The sequence below is a fragment of the Ranitomeya variabilis genome, chromosome 5 (assembly GCF_051348905.1).
Source record: "Ranitomeya variabilis isolate aRanVar5 chromosome 5, aRanVar5.hap1, whole genome shotgun sequence".
NCBI classification, from domain to species: domain Eukaryota; kingdom Metazoa; phylum Chordata; class Amphibia; order Anura; family Dendrobatidae; genus Ranitomeya; species Ranitomeya variabilis.
In genome coordinates, this window is record NC_135236.1 from 614626517 (window position 1) to 614646479 (window position 19963).

Consider the following 19963-nt stretch of genomic DNA (forward strand, 5'->3'; position numbering starts at 1 on the left):
AGATGGAAATCCCTTGTATATTCACCATCGTTAGCAGATACACTGCTTTCAGATGCTGATGCTTGTGAAATTTCAGAGGGTTCTCGGAGTTTAGTAGATTTAGCTGCATCCTTTACTTGCCATCGGAATATTCTATTATCATAATCTGATCTATCCCTGAGGAATGTTTTTATGTTTCCCTTCACTGATGAATATACAAGGGATTTCCATCTGAGGAGTGGGGGAAAAAGGAATGATTCCTGATATTAATAGCCTATGAAGAGCCATGGATATTGCCCCCTCCCCCCAGGCTATAAACATCAGCTCTCATCCACCCGAGAAAAGATGCATCTACAAGATATGCCAATTCTGGAAGCTAGCTTCTCTCTTCCCAGTTGCCCTGGTATGGTGGCAAGTGGGGTTAAAGTACGGGGGTTGATGTCACCTTTGTATTGTCAGGTGACATCAAGCCCATAAGTTATTAATGGTGAGACGTCTATAAGACACCACCATTACTAACCCTATAGTATTGTATAACAACACACACACCTAAAATAAAATCATTTAATTGAAATTACACAGACTCCTTTAATCAATCTTAATTAAACCATAGTCACGTCATTGCCTATTCCAGTGAAGCCATTGTCCCTGTAAGATAATTAAAATAATAAACAATGATATTCCTCACCTGTCCGCTGAGAAAATAATAATACGTTTGTCATGCAACTGGTCTAGCCCTGCTACATCTAGATGGCAGTCTGCATTGTTGTCTGATGTGACTATGCAGCCTGCCATCCAGCAGAGACACTGAGAAGCATGTCCTGATCAGTGTCTCACGGTGATTTCATGTGACCTCACTGATGTCACCTCAAGCATGAGAAACTTCATACGCTCACGATGCCATCAGAAAGGTCCTGGGAGATCACAGCCACTGAACTCACTTCTCCTTACTGACATCAGCATGAGAGCCATTAGAAAATTTCCCACCGCGCTTACGCCGACGTTAGCTAGGTGAAGTTAGTTCACTACCATTTTGCTTAGATTTTCATGCAGGTACATATTTTTTTATACATAAACCCAAATCATGTCATCTTAAATTTATCAGTAAAAAAGTAAAATGTATTACAAATAAAACAACCTTAGAATCTCTGTGACATGTAGAAGCATTCATATAATGTGGCTCTGTCAGTAGTTGCCTAGCAGCTCTAAAAATGGCTACCACGGACAGTCTTAGCACAATATACTCAGTTTACCATATTCCACTGCATGCCCTGGCCTTCACCCTTTACTATATATGCAGAGATCTGAACTTGCAGAAGGGCCCCTGATCTGAGGCCATGGAGTCACCTGCTGGCCGATGGTGAGGGCTGGAGAAGTCAAGTGAAAAGTTCAGAACCAGGAGGGCCGTACAGTACAAAATCAGCAAGCAAACGAATAGTCAGGAAACAGGCTGCGGTCAGACAACAGGGATATAACAAAACAAGAGACAGGAGATGAAACTACACAACTGACCCCAAGAAGAAAAAGCTATATCTGGCAGTTACAAGCAGTGAGCTTGAAGTATTGGTAGGGTGTGATGGTGTCCAATTGGTGAGGGAGCTGATAACTCCAGCTGGACAGCACTTACACCCATCCTGTCTGACTGGATGGCACAATGGATCCCAACTAGCCTATTAAGTGCTAATTTATATGGTATACACCAAGGGGGCGTTGCTCAGAGTCATTATGCAGAGAAACCTAAAGACACGCCTCCAGAGAATCCTATGAGCCACACCCACTTGTAAAGACCATAAAAAATTGTTCCACATCTCTGGAACCATATGGTAAATTTAAAAAATAAAATAATTAAGTACTCGGAGGAAAAGCAGTTATAAAATAGGAGCAAAAATTGGCCACTTTTGACCTAGCAACAAAAAAAATGCAGATTCTCCTTCAAAGACCCAAGCTCTCATTTATCTATGTCAATGGAAAATAAAAGTGCAAAAGAAGGAAATTGAAAAAAAAGTCACTGTGACACCAAATGGCCCCTGTTTTAGTCATCTTATTATTTTCAGAGGCAGGATTATAATAAAGGCAACACCTCTATTATAAAACTTGAGGCAGATAACTAAAGATCACACCTTTAAGGATATATTCACACTGAGTTTAGTGATGTGGTTTTTGAAGCAAGTCTTCTAAATTCACATCAAAAACTGATTCAAAGACTTTACATTTGCTTACGGATAATTTCAAGAAAAAGAGAAAAGGCGCCCCAAGTGTGTTACCATCAATATAGGACAGAGTGAGCGAAGGATTGTATGTGCTCACCTGCCTGGGTTGTAACCTGGCACAACTCCGTACTTGTAAGAATGAAGGGCTGCTGCTCCGACCGCTAATCCTGTTTGGTTTTATTATTAATTTCAATAGGAAATTTAGATTGCTGCTCATAAAGCAAGTTTTTCTCTGACAAGACATTGCAAACCCTGCCAATAAAAAAATAGGAGCGACATTTCACTTCTTTGATGCAGATTCCTCATTGTATTTGTTCTACTATTGATACTGGTCAAGTGAAAAGGCTGCAAAAAAAATGCACTGTAAAAAAAAAAACATTTCGAAAAGTGCAGAAAATCTGAAAACTACGTCAAAAGCCACACTGATCTCTGACATTGATTCCTGTTGAAAACCATGTTGGATTTTTGTACCTCAAGATAAGTTTGAGCATAACTGTTGTGAATTCCGTTCTGGAGCTCCCTCCTGTGGTTGCTAATGGTAATTTTTTGAGTTCTGCCCTTGGGCTCCCTCTGGTGGTTTCGAGTGGAACTGCTGCTTTTTTGGGTAGCTGTGGCAGCTGCCTTCACTAATCGCCTTGCCTGGGTTTGTTATTTAAACCTGCTCTGGGCTTTAGTTCATGCCAGCTGTCAATGTCCTTGGCTTGGATTTGGTTCTCTCCTTGGATTTCTCATATGGCCTGTCCTTGTCAGCAAAAGATAAGTTTTTGCTAGTCCTTGTTTGTCCATTTGCTTGGACTCTATTGCTTTGCAAATATGTCTCTTTTTGTCCAGCTTGTCACTATGTCATATTCAGGCTAGCTGGAAGCTCTGGGGAAAGCAGATTTGCCCCTCCACACCGTGAGTCGGTGTGGAGTTCATTTTTGTAAACTCTGCGTGGATTTTGTAGTTTTTAATACTGACCGCACAGTATCCTTTTCTCTCTGTCTATCAAGTTTAGTATTGGCCTCCTTTGCTGAAATCTGATTTCATTTCTGTGTACGTCATTTCCCTCTTCACTCACAGCCAATATTTGTGGGGGGCTATCTTTCCTTTTGGGGTTTTCTCTGAGGCAAGATAGCTTTCTATTTCCTTCTTTAGGGGTAGTTAGTTCTTAGGCTGTGAAGAGGTGTCTAGGGAGAGTTAGGAACATCCCACGGCTATTACTAGTGTTGTTGTTAGGATTAGGGAATGCGGTCAGTAGAGATACCACCTTCTCAGAGCTCGTCCCATGTTGCGTTTTAGCCACCAGGTCATATCAGTGTGGCCTCTTAACCACCAGGTCATAACAGTACAGCTGGCCCACAATGTGTTAAATGCATCTCAAAAGAGGGAAAAGAAAGTTCTGAGCCATTTTTTTTCCTTTGCAGCTTGTTTTGTCTTTTTTTTCCCCTTAATCTCTGGGTGGTTCAGGATTTTGGTGCTGATATGGAGGTTCAGGGTCTGTCCTTGCGCGTGGATCAACTCGCTGCAAGGGTACAGAGTATCCAAGATTATGTTGTCCAGACTCCGGTATTAGAGCCTAGAATTCATATTCCTGATTTGTTTTCTGGGGATAGATCTAAATTTTTGAATTTTAAAAATAATTGCAGGTTGTTTTTTGCTCTGAGACCCCGTTCCTCTGGTGACCCCATTCAGCAGGTGAAGATTGTTATTTCTTTGCTGCGTGGCGACCCGCAGGACTGGGCATTCTCCCTTGAGCCAAGAGATCCTGCATTGCTTAATATTGATGCATTTTTTCAAGCACTCGGATTGCTGTATGACGAGCCTAATTCTGTGGATCAGGCAAAAAAAACTTTCCTGGCTCTGTGTCAGGGTCAGGAAGCAGCAGAAGTATACTGCCAGAAATTTAGAAAGTGGTCTGTGCTCACAAAATGTAATGAGTATGCCCTGGCAGCGATTTTTAGAAAGGGTCTTTCTGAAGCCCTTAAAGATGTTATGGTGGGGTTTCCTACGCCTGCTGGTCTGAATGAGTCAATGTCTTTGGCCATTCAGATTGATCGGCGCTTGCGCGAGCGCAAGGCGGTGCACCATATGGCAGTGTCCTCTGAGCAGAGTCCTGAGTCTATGCAATGTGATAGGATTTTGACTAGAGCAGAAAGGCAGAAATTCAGACGTCAGAATGGCCTGTGTTTTTACTGTGGTGATTCTGCTCATGCTATTTCTGATTTCCCTAAGCGTGCTAAGAGGGTCCCTAGGTCTGTTACCATTAGTACTGTACAGCCTAAATTTCTCTTGTCTGTTACCCTGATTTGCTCATTGTCGTCCTTTTCTGTTATGGCATTTGTGGACTCTGGCGCTGCCCTGAACTTAATGGACTTAGAATTTGCCAAGCGCTGTGGTTTTTCCTTGGAGCCTTTGCAGAGTCCTGTTCCCTTAAGGGGGATTGATGCTACGCCATTGGCCAAGAATAAACCTCAGTACTGGACACAGTTAACCATGTACATGGCTCCAGCACATCAGGAAAATATTCGCTTTTTGGTGTTGCATAATTTGCATGATGTTGTTGTGCTGGGTTTTCCATGGTTACAGGTACATAATCCAGTGCTGGATTGGAGATCTATGTCTGTAACTGGTTGGGGTTGTCAGGGGATACATAGTGATATTCCTTTGATGTCCATTTCCTCGTCCCCTTCTTCTGAAGTTCCTGAGTTTTTGTCGGATTTCCAGGATATATTTGATGAGCCCAAGTCCAGTTCCCTGCCTCCTCATAGGGACTGCGATTGTGCCATTAATTTGATTCCTGGCTGTAAGTTCCCTAAGGGCCGACTTTTCAATCTGTCTGTGCCAGAGCATGCCGCTATGCGGAGTTATGTAAAGGAGTCCTTGGAGAAGGGGCATATTCGCCCGTCTTCGTCACCATTGGGAGCGGGATTTTTATTTGTTGCCAAAAGGATGGCTCCTTGAGACCCTGTATAGATTATCGCCTTCTCAATAAGATCACTGTCAAGTTCCAGTACCCTTTACCTTTACTTTCTGATTTGTTTGCTCGGATTAAGGGTGCCAGTTGGTTTACTAAAATCGACCTTCGAGGGGCGTATAATCTCGTGCGTATTAAACAAGGGGATGAATGGAAAACAGCAATTAATACGCCCGAAGGCCATTTTGAATATCTTGTGATGCCATTCGGGCTTTCTAATGCTCCATCGGTATTTCAGTCCTTTATGCATGATATCTTCCGGAATTATCTGGATAAATTCATGATTGTGTATTTGGATGATATTTTGGTTTTCTCCGATGATTGGGAGTCTCATGTGAGGCAGGTTAGGATGGTATTTCAGGTCCTTCGTGCTAATGCGTTGTTTGTGAAGGGGTCTAAGTGCCTCTTTGGAGTTCAGAAGGTTTCTTTTTTGGGTTTCATTTTTTCTCCCTCGGCTATTGAAATGGACCCTGTTAAAGTCCAGGCCATTCATGATTGGACTCAACCTACATCTGTAAAGACCCTTCAGAAATTTTTGGGCTTTGCCAATTTTTATCGCCGCTTTATTGCTAATTTTTCTAGTGTGGTGAAGCCTCTGACCGATTTGACGAGGAAGGGCGCTGATGTGATGAATTGGTCCTCTGCGGCTGTTGAGGCCTTTCAGGAGCTTAAACATCGTTTTACTTCTGCCCCTGTGTTGCGTCAGCCAGATGTTTCTCTCCCTTTTCAGGTTGAGGTTGATGCTTCTGAGATTGGGGCAGGGGCCATTTTGTCTTAGAGAAATTCTGATGGCTCTTTGATGAAACCGTGTGCTTTCTTCTCCAGAAAGTTTTCGCCTGCTGAGCATAATTATGATGTCGGCAATCGGGAGTTGTTGGCTATTAAGTGGGCATTTGAGAAGTGGCGACATTGGCTTGAGGGAGCCAAGCATCGCGTGGTGGTCTTGACTGATCATAAGAATCTGATTTACCTCGAGTCTGCTAAGCGGTTGAATCCTAGACAGGCTCGGTGGTCTCTGTTTTTCTCACGTTTTGATTTTGTGGTCTCGTATATTCCGGGATCTAAGAATGTGAAGGCTGATGCCCTTTCTAGGAGTTTTTTGCCTGATTCTCCAGGAGTTCTTGAGCCGGCTGGGATCCTCAAGGAGGGGGTGATTCTTTCTGCCATCTCCCCTGATTTGCGGCGGGTACTTCAGGAGTTTCAGGCTGATAAACCTGACCGCTGACCTGTGGGGAAACTGTTTGTTCCTGATAGATGGACTAGCAGGGTAATTTCTGAGGTTCATTGTTCGGTGTTGGCTGGTCACCCTGGGATTTTCGGTACCAGAGATTTGGTGGCTAGGTCCTTTTGGTGGCCTTCCTTGTCGCGGGATGTGCATTCGTTTGTGCAGTCCTGTGGGACCTGTGCTCGGGCTAAGCCTTGCTGTTCCCGTGCCAGTGGGTTGCTTTTGCCTTTGCCTATTCCTGAGAGGCCCTGGACGCATATTTCCATGGATTTTATTTCTGATCTTCCTGTTTCTCAGAAGATGTCTGTCATCTGGGTGGTTTGTGACCGGTTTTCTAAGATGGTCCATTTGGTACCGTTGCCTAAGTTGCCTTCCTCCTCTGATTTAGTTCCATTATTTTTTCAGCATGTGGTTCGTTTGCATGGTATTCCGGAGAAGATTGTGTCTGACAGAGGTTCCCAGTTCGTTTCCAGGTTTTGGCAGTCCTTTTGTGCTAGAATTGGCATTGATTTGTCTTTTTCTTCAGCATTCCATCCTCAGACAAATGGCCAAACGGAGCGAACCAATCAGACCTTGACAACCTATTTGAGATGCTTCGTGTCTGCTGATCAGGATGATTGGGTGACCTTTTTGCCGTTGGCCGAGTTTGCCCTTAATAATCGGGCTAGTTCGGCTACCTTGGTTTCGCCTTTCTTTTGTAATTTTGGTTTTCATCCTCGTTTTTCTTCAGGGCAGCTTGAGCCTTCTGACTGTCCTGGTGTGGATTCTGTCGTGGACAGGTTGCAGCAAATTTGGACTCATGTGGTGGACAATTTGACGTTGTCTCAGGAAAAGGCTCAAGGTTTTGCTAACCGTCGTCGGTGTGTTGGTCCCCGGCTTCGTGTTGGGGATTTGGTCTGGTTGTCTTCTCGTCATGTTCCTATGAAGGTTTCTTCCCCTAAGTTCAAGCCTCGCTTTATTGGGCCTTATAAGATTTCTGAAATTATTAATCCGGTGTCTTTTCGTTTGGCTCTTCCAGCTTTCTTTTCCATTCATAATGTGTTCCATAGATCCTTGTTGCGGAGATATGTGGTACCTATGGTTCCCTCCGTTGATCCTCCTGCTCCGGTGTTGGTTGAGGGGGAATTGGAATATGTGGTGGAGAAGATTTTGGATTCTCGTTTTTTGAGGCGGAAGCTTCAGTATCTGGTCAAGTGGAAGGCTTATGGCCAGGAGGATAATTCTTGGATTGTGGCCTCCGATGTTCATGCTGCCGATTTGGTTTGTGCTTTCCATTTGGCTCGTCCTGATCAGCCTGGGAGCTCTGGTGAGGGTTCGGTGACCCCTCCTCAAGGGGGGTACTGTTGTGAATTCCGTTCTGGAGCTCCCTCCTGTGGTTGCAAATGGTATTTTTGTGAGTTCTGCCCTTGGGCTCCCTCTGGTGGTTTCGAGTGGAACTGCTGCTTCTTTGGGTAGCTGTGGCAGCTGCCTTCACTAATCGCCTTGCCTGGGTTTGTTATTTAAACCTGCTCTGGGCTTTAGTTCATGCCAGCTGTCAATGTCCTTGGCTTGGATTTGGTTCTCTCCTTGGATTTCTCATATGGCCTGTCCTTGTCAGCAAAAGATAAGTTTTTGCTAGTCCTTGTTTGTCCATTTGCTTGGACTCTATTGCTTTGCAAATATGTCTCTTTTTGTCCAGCTTGTCACTATGTCATATTCAGGCCAGCTGGAAGCTCTGGGGAAAGCAGATTTGCCCCTCCACACCGTGAGTCGGTGTGGAGTTCATTTTTGTAAACTCTGCGTGGATTGTGTAGTTTTTAATACTGACCGCACAGTATCCTTTTCTCTCTGTCTATCAAATTTAGTATTGGCCTCCTTTGCTGAAATCTGATTTCATTTCTGTGTACGTCATTGCCCTCTTCACTCACAGCCAATATTTGTGGGGGGCTATCTTTCCTTTTGGGGTTTTCTCTGAGGCAAGATAGCTTTCTATTTCCTTCTTTAGGGGTAGTTAGTTCTTAGGCTGTGAAGAGGTGTCTAGGGAGAGTTAGGAACATCCCACGGCTATTACTAGTGTTGTTGTTAGGATTAGGGAATGCGGTCAGTAGAGATACCACCTTCTCAGAGCTCGTCCCATGTTGCGTTTTAGCCACCAGGTCATATCAGTGTGGCCTCTTAACCACCAGGTCATAACACATAACCTAACAATCAGCTCCTTCACACCTCCCTGCATAGAGCACACTTCATGGCAGGTGCAGACAACCGTATTTTTGGCCCCAGTGGGATCCGAAAAAACTTCTGATGGCACTTAGACCATTGTCTGATTTTGATCCAATATTCGGATTGCACTCGGAATTGTAAATCAATGAGTCCATGGAAACCATCGGACTACACTCAGTTGACATCTGAGTGCAGTCTGATTTTCAAAGACTAACAGAATTGAGAAGACGGAGAAATGTTTTTTTATTTTCTCTTCATCTGAGAGAATCAGATCATACTGTGATGACACTCTGATCAAACTCTGTTCAGAGTTTAATCAGCGTGCATTTGGATAATCTCACGGATGAAACAATACATGGTTGTCTGCCTGCACCTGCTCTCATAGCACATGCTCACTTTATTCATCCATAAGTCATTTCCTATCTTTGTTTTCTTATTTATGAGTGCTGACTGTGACAACACAGCATTTAATCTTAATTATCCAGACATCTGTTTTCAGTAAGCCAGTAGGCTTAGACTTTTATATTTGTTGAGTCTTCTTGTAGGTTGAATTGATATTTGTAAATTGATGAATGGTTGTTATTTACCTCTTATATCAACTCCTACAGTTTATTGTATTGTTATCTTTGCAAAACAGAGATGTAGGGTCACTGAACAATGATGTTTACTGATCTGTTGTTTGCACAATATACCAGGCCATGCAGTTTGTTGACTTGCAAACATAGAAGGATAACCTAAACAAACAATGCAAGTTAATCTCACCACACCTTCCCCTTGACCTGTGAATAATGACTTGAATAACAGTTGTGAACTATATGCCTCTGTAACAATACACATCCAGAAATTCAGAAGATCCAGAGTCTCTTAAAAAATAACACAGCCAGTAACACTCTACAAGACAGCTGCCAGAACTTCATGGCTCCATCTCAAACGACACTGATTTGACATTCTACAGAATGCTTGCATAGGGGACCATGGCCCCAGCTGAAAGAATACAGATCTGCTCCATTGACCATCACTGAATCCATGGATACATTTGAGAAAGTCAGGATTTTGACCCACCTGTCACCTGAGCCTCATGGATATGTTTGGGAAAGCCAGGATTGGGACCCACCGGTCACCTGACTCCATGGAGATGTTCGGAGATGCCAAATTGTGAACCTCCAATCACCTGGCCTTGTAGCTCAATGGACTGTCAGCTTCCTAAGCTTGCTGCTACCTCCTCTCTGTGCATGTCACTGGTGGGGGTATTTGGCCCTGGAAGCTCTGAATGAGACTGTAATTTTTTCACCATCTTGTGTATTTTGCAGGGACTGTTATTTGCCTGTTTTATGGTTCAATAACGTATTGGCACACTGTTTTACCCTCACCCTGTGTTGTCTGATTAGTATTATACCCACGGTAAAAGGAGAGCAGGCGTTCGGTGGGATGAGCTCTGGTCCATGCGGTTTCGGTTTGTGGACTAAAGCATATGCTGTCTCCGCTCCCCCCCCCCCCATGTGTCCACACTGACTTTAATCATTGTTTTTAGATATACTGTTTATAGCTCTGAGCAGCAGCTTGGCTCAGCTGGCTGCCCCAATAAACATCCATGAAATAAGGGTATGCACAAAACAAAATCATATTACAAAATTGAGAGTACGTTTTAGTATATTTATTTTAGTAGGTACAGTTAGGTCCATATATATTTGGACAGAGACAACATTTTTCTAATTTTAGTTATAGACATTACCACAATGAATTTTAAACAAAACAATTCAGATGCAGTTGAAGTGTAGACTTTCAGCTTTCATTTGAGGGTATCCACATTAAAATTGGATGAAGGGTTTAGGAGTTTCAGCTCCTTAACATGTGCCACCCTGTTTTTAAAGGGACCAAAAGTAATTGGACAATTGACTCCAAGGCTATTTCATGGATAGGTGTGGGCAATCCCTTCGTTATGTCATTCTCAATTAAGCAGATAAAAGGCCTGGAGTTGATTTGAGGTGTGGTGTTTGCATTTGGAAGGTTTTGCTGTCAAGTAAACATGCGGTCAAAGGAGCTCTCCATGTAGGTGAAACAAGTCCTTAAGCTGCGAAAACAGAAAAAACCCATCCGAGAAATTGCTACAATATTAGGAGTGGCAAAATCTACAGTTTGGTAAATCCTGAGAAAGAAAGAAAGCACTGGTGAACTCATCAATGCAAAAAGACCTGGGCGCCCACGGAATACAACAGTGGTGGATGATCGCAGAATAATCTCCATGGTGAAGAGAAACTCCTTCATAACAGCCAACCAAGTGAACAACACTCTCCAGGAGGTAGGCATATCAATATCCAAATCTACCAGAAAGAGAAGACTGCATGAAAGTAAATACAGAGGGTTCACTGCACGGTGCAAGCCAATCATAAGCATCAAGAATAAAAAGACTAGACTGGACTTTGCTAAAAAACATCTAAAAAAGCCAGCACAGTTCTGGAAGAACATTCTTTGGACAGATGAAACCAAGATCAACCTCTACCAGAATGATGGAAAGAGAAAAGTATGGCGAAGGCGTGGTACAGCTCATGAACTAAAGCATACCACATCATCTGTAAAACATGGCGGAGGCAGTGTGATGGCTTGGGCATGCATGGCTGCCAGTGGCACTGGGTCACTAGTGTTTATTGATATGACACAGGACAGAAGCAGCCGAATGAATTCTGAGGTATTCAGAGCCACACTGTGTGCTCAGATCCAGCCAAATGCCGCCAAACTGATTGGTCGTCGTTTCATACTACAGATGGACAATGACCCAAAACATAAAGCCAAAGCAACACAGGAGTTTATTAAAGCAAAGAAGTGGAATATTCTTGAATGGCCAAGTCAGTCACCTGATCTCAGCCCAATTATTGAGCATGCATTTCACTTGTTAAAGGCTAAACTTCAGACAGAATGGCCCACAAACAAACAGCAACTGAAAACCACCGCAGTGAAGGCCTGGCAGAGCATCAAAAAGGATGAAGCACAGCGTCTGGTGATGTCCATGAGTTCAAGACTTCAGGAAGTCATTGCCAACAAAGGGTTTTCAACCAAGTACTAAAAATGAACATTTTATTTAAAATTATTGAATCTGTCCAATTACTTTTGGTCCCTTTAAAAACAGGGTGGCACATATTAAGGAGCTGAAACTCCTAAACCCTTCATCCAATTTTAATGTGGATACCCTCAAATGAAAGCTGAAAGTCTGAACTTCAACTGCATCTGAATTGTTTTGTTTAAAATTCATTGTGGTAATGTCTGTAACCAAAATTACAAAAATGTTGTCTCTGTCCAAATACATATGGACCTAACTGTAGATAATTAGATGATACCTTTAAGATCAATATTTTTCTCTAGGTGGTCAGCACTGATGCACTTCAGGCAAAAGCTTCCTTGGAATTGTTTCTCTAATGAAATTGTTACAAATCATCCCAAACAGACAATGTCTATGGTTCTTACAAATATAATTCATAGTGAGCCATCAGGTGGGAATTAAAATTTAATTTAAAGCGTAGTATCAGTGTAATGGTGGCAAAAGTGGTGAGTTCTGTGATTAATGGCTGTTTTCTTTCACCTTTAAAAGCCTTAGGTTTTTACTGTTGGAGGAAATGAAGGCAGAATTGTAGCAGGAAATTCCTTGTAGCCAGGTGTTTCTGGTTATCAGATGAATAATGTGTCCAGAAGTCATGAGGGAGACTTTAATATTATGACGGGAAGATTTGCAATCTCCATGAATATGCAGCCTAGAGTATCCTTCGGACAGCTGTGACATAACTTTATGGCGGAGGAGTAAAGAATTCATGTTGAACTAAGTAACAGGTATAGCCAGCAGAGATAATTTTATTGCTATATTTTAAAACTGACTGAAAGCTAAAATGTGTCTTTTATTGGATTTTTATGAATTGAAGAAACCAATTTCATAAAATTGTGAAGTTCCATATGGCCGATACAAATATGTCACTCTTAATTTACAGTAATTAATTTTATTTTTTTTGCTTTTTGAATAGCTCTGGTTTCATGGCAACATTTTTAGAAATTGTACTAAAAAAAGTCAATATTAAATGAAAGGGGAAAAAAGCATTTCTTATAATGTTTTGTGGAAAATTTGTAATATATTTTTTCACTCATAAGGAAGCTTTACTTTTTGGATATACCAACTGGTTTATGGATCTACCTAATGTTCATAAAAACAGGGTTTATCAAGTTATGTCAGGAATAAGTAATTAACATGTACATGCTACAACTAGTGATAAGCAAGCACTAAAATGCTCGGGTGCTCGGACAGAACGAGCCCAATATAAGTCTATGGGAAAACCGAGTATTTTTACCGCGATCCCCCCCGGGGGTCTTTTTAAAGTCTAAAAACGTCTGAAAATGATGGAAACACTGCTCAAATGACACAGGAACATCATGGCAAATGCCCCTGGAAGCATTTCTAACTCCTAGGTGACAGCTGTAAACAATGTTGTCAGAGTTTCACGCCATTTTTACAAGTGCACCAAAAAACATTCAAAACCGAAACTAATATGGATTTTACTGGGAAATATGTTAAGGTACATCCTTTCCAGGGTAATGACTTGTATATAACACAAAATAATTAACCCCAGACCGAAATGTTCCTCCACCACTTGGGCTATGTTCAGACGCTGCGTTTTTGATGCATTTTTCAACTTTATCATTGCTTTCAATCACTACAAATGCATTCACTGGGAAATGTCATTGTAACATTTAACAACCCTAGCTGGCCATGTGGTGTGTGACACATAAGGAGACTCATCTTGCGTCATTTATGAAGGAGGGACTCTTAAAGTCACAGAGCCTATTTTTAGAGGGGCATCAGGAGGAATTAATATTCTTAAAGGGCCATTATTAAACAGTGGGTCTCCTATACTGTTAATGCCTATGCAGTGAGTGGCTGGACTGCCAAAAATTAGGACGCTCCCCAATACTCCTTTCACGAGACGTGCAGGAGGGCCTCCTGAAAAAAATTTTGCATTTAATGCAAGGCCTGCCCTGCACCAAAGTTACATGCACCCCAGTAAGCCGTTCAGCAGATGCACTTGAAGGGCTCATGACAAAATTGTTCCCATTAGAAGAAACTGTGTCTCCCATACTGTTTGCTCATGCATTGAATGCAAGGCCTGCCCTGCACCAAATTTACATTCACCCCAATAACCCTTTCAGCAGATGTACTTGAGGGCCACATGACAAAATTGTTTACATTAGAAGAAAGTGTGTCTCCCATACTGTTTGCTTATGCATTGAATGCAAGCCATGGCCTGCCCCAAAGTTACATGCACCCCAATAACCCTTTGAACCCAGGTACGGGATGCCCACAGGAAACCCCAGTTTCACATTATTTATTTGTTCCTCCCATACTGTTTGCCTATGCAGTGAATGCAAGGCCTGACAAAAATTAGGAGGCACCCCAATAACCCTCGGTAGAGATGTAGAGGTGGGCCTCCTAAAAACAATATTCCCATTATTATGAAGTGGGTCTCCCATAGTGTTTGCCTATGCAGTGAATGCAAAGCCTGCCAAAAATTAGGAGGCACTCCAATGCCCCTTGAAAGAGACGTGGAGGAAGGCCTCATAAACAAATGTTCCCATTATAAAGGAGCGGGTCTCCTATTCTTGGAATTCCCATATACTAAGTGCATAGGCTAACACAAATGTCCCCCTGGGGGGCTACATGTTTTTTAGAAAAAATGTATGGGCATCATAGACACCCTTGCAAAAAACTAGACTGGCTGTAGCATCCCGGAACACGGTCACCCTGGTGTTTTAGTGGTGGTGGATGATGAGGATGAGGAGAAGGAGGAGGACACCAAATAGCCAAAATCAGGAAGCGTATACCCATGTGTAGGTGTGAAGAGGTGCATGGGAATACGTCTCCCCAAAACACACTGTATTGTAGGTTATGTTTCACTGTTATCATTTGGTTCAGAGAAGTCTGGCCCAATTCAGCCCTTGTTCATTTTTATAATAGTCAGCCTGTCTGCATTTTCTGTTGACAGGAAAATGTGCTTATCTAGTATAATTCCAGCAGCGGCTCTAAAAAGAGGCAGGGCAGGCCAGGACCTCCAAGGTGTAAAGAGCCAGTTCATGCCACATGTCCAGCTTGGATACTGAATAATTAAAAGGCACAGAGGAATCACGGAGGATGTTGGTACGGTTAGCAAGGTACTCCCTCAGCATCTTCCCAAACATTCAATTCCTTGTGACATTACCCCGTGCCTCAGGGCCAGGGCGATGGGAGGGTCTGAGAAAACTCCCAGAACTTTGCCAGTGTTCCATTGCCTCTGGATTGGAGTTGTGTCTGTCTTGCCTGTACTCCTTGGTTGTCCAACGAACAGTGACGTCTGCCGACTGTGTTTTCAGATTGGAATTTTTTTAACAATTCAGCAACAATGGCCCTCTGGTACTGCACCATTTTAGTACACCTGTCTGGCTCTGGAAGAAGAGATTGAAAGTTCTCCTTGTAGCATGGGTCTAGAAGTGTCGCCAACCAGTAATGAGTGTCATCGAAAATTTTAATAATGCGAGGGTCACGGGAAAGGCAGCACAACATAAAGTCAGCCATGCATGCCAGACTGGTAACAGGCAAGTCTTCTGTGTCGTCACCAACAGGACAACTGACCAAGGTGTCCTCCTCCACCTCCTCCCCCTTCCTGTCCTCAGACCATCCATGCTGAACAGACGGAATGACAGATGTCCTTGTAGTACCATCTATAGCGCATGAAAGTAGCTCTTGTTCGTCCTCCTCGTCCTCTTCCTCGTTGTCAACCAATCCACGTTGGCATGACATGAGGTTGAGCTGTATGTAATCACCCTGTATGGTCCCTTGTGTTAGAATCTGTTTAGTTTGTGACTATCCGCTATTTTCTTGTGGAGTTCTGGCTGCTGGTTTTTTTCCTCTGGTGCTGGGTTTGTCTTGGGATGTTATGGAAATTTGGTTTGGATAAATCTATCCCTGTGTGTGCTGCGGCAGTTCCCAATAAGACTAAGTATTTTGAGCGCTCATCAAGAATGGACTGTACACCATTGTGACAGAAAAACATTCCATCAATACTGATGATTTATTGTACATGCATGGATTTATAATTGCATATAGAAAGGAGGTGGTTAGGGGTGGTTAGTTAATTACCATATTGTCTATCTCCTCTGTTATTGGTTATCTAAATATATATGGAATATTGTTATTAGTGCACATATGAATGCTGATTTAGCAACTAAAATGTAGCTGTCACATTTATCCTGCTATTCAGCAGGATTCTTAGACATTAGTTCAAGACATCTGGCCTAAGTTCCGGTTTTTGGGTGTCTGGAGAGTACCGAGGAACCATCTGGCCTAGCTCATGTGGTCAAGTTGAGCAATTGATTATAAACTAGCGGAGTATATATATGTATTTGCGTTTATATGAGTATACAGTATATGATTATAAAGGAGTATACATGCAAGTGAGATCTACATGATATTTATATCTCCATCACAGGGTCAGGTGTTTGTTTCACTCTTTATTAACCAGCACCTGCCTCCCAGTCCTTGCTGGACAACGGTGTTTATCTGCTTGAGCTCTAGCTTGGTGCTTTGCTTTGTCTTCTGTGTGTATTATTTGTGCAGTGCTCATACCTCTGGTTCTGCTACCTTAGTTTCTGTTTTCTATTGGTTTCTGCAGCCTTCTCTTTGTTTTCTATTAGGACATGACCCATTGTTGTACCCAGTCCTTAGTTCTTTCAGGGATTCCCTTCCCTTTATCTATAGGTCTTCGCTTGAGATTAACCTAGGATCGTCGATGGATCTATTCGCAAAGAATGGGTCACCCACTCCATCGTAGGGTTCAGCCCAGTCATAGTGCAGGATCAGTTTTCCCCTTCTACCTTAGTCCTGTGTTGCAGATTCATAACAACTTGGGGCGATGTCCTCTCGTTCCCAGGAAAGGCAGAGAAGATTCTCTGAGGGTCTATGCCTTTATTGTGGTAAGGCTGACCATTTTATTAAGCAATGTGAAGGACTCATAAACAAGCAAAAGAGAAAAAAAAGGTCAATCAGAATAACCCTCCCTTTCGCATTGCATTTTTACGGTCGGCAGGAGTTTCTTTTTCTGGTAGTTCTACCTGTCGTGGTCATTCGATTGATTTTCAACTGATGGTGGACTGTGGTTCTGCACTCAATTTGATTGATCAACAATTTCTAGACAAGTATAAGATTGATTCTGTACCTTTATCATGCCCTTTTCCTGTAGTGGCGATTGATAACACTCCTCTAGAGCATGGGTGCGTTTCTCAAAAGGTCACCGGGTTTCCACTCACTGTGAATATGGAACATCAGGAATCTTTAGATTTGTTTGTACTCGATAAATTGCCTTTTCCAGTTGTCCTGGGGTTACCCTGGTTAAAAATGCACAATCCTGTACTGGACTGGTCATCAAGTTTGATAAGATCCTGGGGTCAGGGGTGTTATGGGAAATGTTGTGATGTACAGATTGCTGCTGTTGTGAAAAATGAGCTACCTGAAGCCATTCATGAATTCTGGAAAGTCTTTTCAGAAGTGGAGTTACAAGCTCTCCCACCTCATAGAGATTATGATTGCGCTATTGAGCTTGTCCCAGGTGCTTCTCTCCCTAAGAGTCGTTTATTTAATCTGATGATTCCCGAGAGGGAGGCCTTAAAGACTAGTCTTGCTGCAGGTCATATAAGACCCTCTAAGTCCCCTGTGGATGTGGGGTTCTTTTTTGTGAAAAAAAGGTGGGGGTCCTAGGCCATGTCTGGATTTCAGGGAGATTAATAAGATCACTGTGCGCAATCCTTACCCCTTGCTGCTAATTCCGGATTTGTTTAACCAATTAGTTAATTAGAGCCAAGTGGTTCTCTAAGATGGATCTCCATAGGGCATATAATTTGCTGCGGGTTAAAGAAGGCTATGAATGGAAGACAGCCTTTAATACCCCGGAAGGTCATTTTGAGTGTCTAGTTATGCCTTTCGGCCTTACAAATGCTCCAGCGTTCTTTCAAAATTTCATTAACGACATCCTGAGGCCATTGATCGGTAGGAGGGTGATTGTTTATTTGGATGATATTTTGATCTATTCGCCCGATCTGGAGTCGCATTGGCAGAGAGTGCGTGAGGTTCTGCTGATTCTGAGAGAAAACACACTCTTTGCTAAAATGGAGAAATGCAAGTTTGCGGTACAGAAAATTAGTTTTTTGGGGTACTTTGTTTCCAGTGATGGTTTTGAGATTGACCTGGTGAATGTTCAGGCGGTATTGGAGTGGCCTAGACCTGAATGCTTGAAGTTGATTCAGAGACTTTGGGGGTTTGCTAATTATTATAGAAAATTCATAAATTATTTTTCTGTTATCACAAAACCCCTTACTGATCTTACTAAGAAGGGTTCCAATACTGTCCAATGGGCCCCTGAGGCTGTTAAGGCTTTTGAGCATCTCAAGGAGAGGTTTAGCTCTGCTCCTGTTTTGATCCAGACAGATGAGACTAAGCCCTTTCTGGTAGAGGTGGATGCCTCATCATTAGAACTGGGGGCTGTTCTGTCCTAGGAGGAAGAGGATGGGGTGCATCCCTGTGCTTTCTTTTCTAAGAAATTTTGAGAGGCGGAGCTCAACTACGATATTGGGAACCGAGAATTGCTGGCTATTAAGCTTGCGTTTGAGCATTGGCAACATTTTTTGGAGGACGCTAGACATCCTATACAAGTCTTTACTGATCATAAGAACCTGATCTATCTGGATGCTGCTAAACGTTTAAATGCCCGTCAAGCTAGGTGGGCATTGTTTTTTGCCCGGTTCCATTTCTCTGTGACATATCCCTGGGACAAAAAATGTTAAAGCTGATGCTTCGTCTCAAAGTTTCTCCCCAGCAGTTAATACTGAAAAGGAAGAATCTATTCTGCAGAGAGGGGTGGTGGTGGCAGGATTAGGTTCTGAGTGGGAAAATAGCATTCTTAAAGCCCAGGATGCGTCACCAACTAACACTCCGTATGGGAAATTATTTGTGCCTAAAGCCCTGAGGAGAGCTTTGTTTATGGAATGTCATGAGTCTTGTTTGGCATTTGGGAGATCATCCAGGGATTGCCGAAACAAGAAAGTTGATCAGTCGGAGTTTTTGGGTGGCCGGGGTGGCTAAGAGAAATTGTCAAGTGGTTGCATCAGTGTACCGTGTGCGCTAGGTCTAAGGTTTCTCATGCCGATTAGAGGTTCGTCGTTCTCCATGGACGCATCTTGCAATGGATTTTATCACTGACCTGCCGGTGTCTGAGGGTTTTTCTGTTATCTGGGTTGTTGTGGACCGGTTTAGTAAGATGTGTCATCTGGTCTCGTTCAATAAACTACCCTGCGCTAAGACACTTGCCAGGGCATTTGTGAAAGAGATTGTCAGACTCCATGGTGTTCCCACGGTCTTTGTCTCCGATAGGGGACCACAGTTTGTGGCTTGCTTTTGGCATGCCTTTTGTGACAGACTTAAGGTTCATTTGTCATTTTCTTCGGGCTGTCACATCCGCAGTCCAATGGACAGACCGAGAGGGAGAACCAGGACGTTGAGCAGTTTTTGAGATGTTTTGTAGCGGACAATCAGGAGATGTGGTCGGAATATCTGCCATTAGCTGAATTTGCTCTCAATAATCATACGTCTTCTTCGGCTGGGTGTTCTCCTTTCTTTTGTTGTACTGGGAAAAATCCATCTTTTGGTCCTTTTTCTAGCATTGAGGTGGCGGTGCCTGAGGAGGAGAGTTTTTCTGGAAATTTGGAAAGGGTTTGGACCAGTGTGCGCCACAATCTTAAACAGGCTAATAGGAGGTCTAAGAAATTTTTGGACAAGAGAAGATGGGAGGTGAGGTTTGTCGTTGGGGACATGGTTTGGTTGTCTTCTAGGAATCTGCATTTGAAGATCCCTTGTAAAAAGTTGGGGCCGAAGTTTGTAGGACCTTTCAAAGTGGTTCACATTGTCAACTCGGCAGCGATGATATTAGACATTACTTCGTCCTGGAAAATTAATTCAGTTTTTCATGTATCTTTGCTGAAGAAGGTTGACACGCCAGATAAGGTGGCTATGCCGTCTGCTCCTCCAATTGATGAGGACTGCGAGTTTGAGATTTCACGCATTCTTGATTCCAGGTGGCATAGAGGAGGGTTACAGTATCTTGTGTCCTGGAAGGGTTTCGGTCCCGAGGACAATTCCTGGATGAAAGCTGTGGACGTCTCAGCCTCAAGGTTAATTAAGGCTTTTCACAGATTTCCGAATAAGGCCCACCTAGAGGATCCGGGGGATCCTCGTTAAAGGGGAGGTACTGTTAGAATCTGTTTAGTTTGTGACTATCCGCTATTTTCTTGTGGAGTTCTGGCTGCTGGTCTTTCTCCTCTGGTGCTGCATTTATCTTG